Source organism: Sardina pilchardus, chromosome 22 (genome assembly GCF_963854185.1).
Source record: "Sardina pilchardus chromosome 22, fSarPil1.1, whole genome shotgun sequence".
Lineage (NCBI taxonomy): Eukaryota > Metazoa > Chordata > Actinopteri > Clupeiformes > Clupeidae > Sardina > Sardina pilchardus.
In genome coordinates, this window is record NC_085015.1 from 13,210,323 (window position 1) to 13,212,822 (window position 2,500).

The 2,500-nt window shown below is 48.0% G+C and overlaps 1 protein-coding gene across 2 annotated transcripts in view; it reads right to left on the reverse strand.

The window, feature by feature from the left end:
• LOC134069976 (MAGUK p55 subfamily member 3-like) overlaps positions 1–1,749 on the reverse strand; it is a 29,760-nt gene extending 28,011 nt beyond the window's left edge. Inside the window, exon 1 of one of the 2 annotated variants that reach the window (XM_062526149.1) lies at positions 1,425–1,749. The gene's annotated coding sequence lies outside the window, so the exon portion shown is untranslated. The remainder of the gene's footprint in view (positions 1–1,424) is intronic. The other variant, XM_062526150.1, reaches the window with a different exon arrangement.
• Positions 1,750–2,500: the final 751 nt, after the last annotated feature.

Here is a 2,500-nt window from a genome sequence, read left to right on the forward strand (position 1 = left end):
TCTGTGTGTGTTTGAAATTGATTTTGTTTACAGCTTCTTTTTGTGTGTGTGCGTGTATGTAAGCACGCAAATGGCATGACCAAAATAAATTGTGTGTGCGTCTGTCTGTCTCTCTGTGTGTGTTTGAAATTGCTTTTTTTATACAGCTTCTTTTGTGTATGTGTGTGTGTGTGTGTGTGTGTGTGTGTGTGTGTGTGTGTGCTTCTGTATTCTTCTCATGATGTGTTGTGTTTGTTCATGCCTGTGTGCATTAATTTGTGTGAGAACTTCATTTTCACAGAACAAAATACCAGTAAAAACGTGTATGACTCCAAAATATCCACTTGTGTATCTTTCCACACACACATACACACACACACACACACACACGCGTGTGTCTGTTTGGGTGCCTTTGTGCAGCTCAGTGTGTGTCTGCCCGTGTTCGCTCGCACAAAGGAACTACATGCTGTTTGGAAAGCAAGTGGCCTCAGGCATATTAACAGAGCAGGAACTCCCCAGACACCTCACAGCCCAGTCTCCTGCATCCACTGGTTATGTCTGTTGTGGGCTACACTGATGAGCTCAAGTCAAGACAAGACCCATACGTTTCTTGACTGTCCTGAATGGAGTGAGTATGAGCGCGAGTATGAGTAGTTCCTGCTTGCATCACAAAGGCCAAGAGGTTCTGGAACTGATACAGAAATCCAGAGAACCACCAGACAAACAGACAGGGAACCACAACAGTTACTGATAAACAAGCTTGTATATGCATGGCACACAATGCTTCTCGCTTGTAAACACAACTGTGTCTGACACACACACACACACACACACACACACACACACACACACACACACACACACACACACACACACACACACACACACACACATTCACTAACACACACAGACACACTCAGAAAAAAAACATGTAATAAAACAAACACACACACACACACACACATACAGAGAGAGACAGACACAGACATGTGATTCACACCATATGAATAAATGCATACTTAATCTCACACAAAACAAAAACCTCATCAAGCACATGAAGTGAACGCACAACTGCACATTTAATTTGAAAGTAAAAGCAATTCACCCAGTGTGTAAATGAATACACTCAACACTAATACACCTACAGACACCTATACACACCCCTGAGCGACACCATACAGTACATCACTACATGAACATACTTGCAGCAAACACAACACACCACTGACAAAGAAAAACTCTTAACTCTCATCGCATTTCACACTGCGCTTATTAAAAAACACTAATCTCTTCATACACACACAAACAAACACACACACACACACACTAATCACTAGACTAAGACCACCAGCAGAGCCTCTGTAGTGCACTCCGCTTTGGTGTTGAAAAGAGACTCGCACGCAGGAGCGAGAGGAAAGCGTTCTGAGCGTGTTCCAAAACGTTACCTCAACGATCAGCGAGGCGGCATTCCAGCGCCACTGGTCTGCTGGCGTTTCCCCGGGTGCTGGTGACGATTCCCGAACCCGTGCCATGAAAAAGAGCCGCCGGCTGATCCCGTTAATATCCCGGTCGTTTCCCTTCCCCGCTGGGCTTGCGTCTATGGAGGGGATTATGTCAGCACAAAAGGGAAAACGCCCACGTCGATGTTTTACCTTCAATGTGCATGTGTGTGTGTGTGTGAGTGTGTGTGAGTGTGTGTGCCAGTGAGAGGGTGAGAGTGGTGGGCGTGTGTGTGAGGGTATTTCCTCCAGTGATGGAAGACCCCCCTCTGTTGCACCGTTGAGCGTGTGTGTGTGTGTGTGTGTGAGAGAGAGAGAGAGAGGGAGAGAGAGAGAGCGAGAGCGTGTATGTGTGTGTGTGTGTCTGATTCAGTGTGATCTTGTCGCGGCAGCTCCCTCTATTGCTACTCCCCCTTCCCCCTCCCTCTGTCCCTCCCTCTCCCTCTCTCTCTCTCTCTCTCTCTCTCTCTCACACACACACACACGCACATGCAATCTTCAGCCCTCCCTAACCATCCTTCCCCTCCCCCTCCAGTCCTCTATCCCTCTCTCTCTCTCCTCCACACCAGTGATGCTTACACTGCCTTGTCAGACAGGGTGTGTGTGTGTGTGTGTGCCTGCGTGCTGGTCAGGGAGTAGGCACTATTAAAAAAATAACCCCCCGTTTGTCATTCCCTGAAGTCCACCCTCGCTCTCCATCTCTCTCCATCCTCTCTCCTGTCTCTCCCCGTACAATCCCTCCATCAAAACGCCTGTCAGTCATCCCTCTCTCTTTCCCTCTCTCTCTCTCCCTCATCCCCCTCCCTGCTTCATCGCTCAGTGCCCTGCTTAACCTCAATCACGGAGAGAGCCGAGACGTAATGAGACCGGGTGGATGAGAGGGGAGAGGGGTGAGGGGAGGGGAAAGAGCAGGCTCTCTCTCTCTCTGTGTGTGTGTGTGTGTGTGTGTGTGTGTGTGTGTGTGTGTGACAGAGAAAGAATGATAAAGTATGGAAATGTGTATGGTCTGAAAGAAAGTTAGA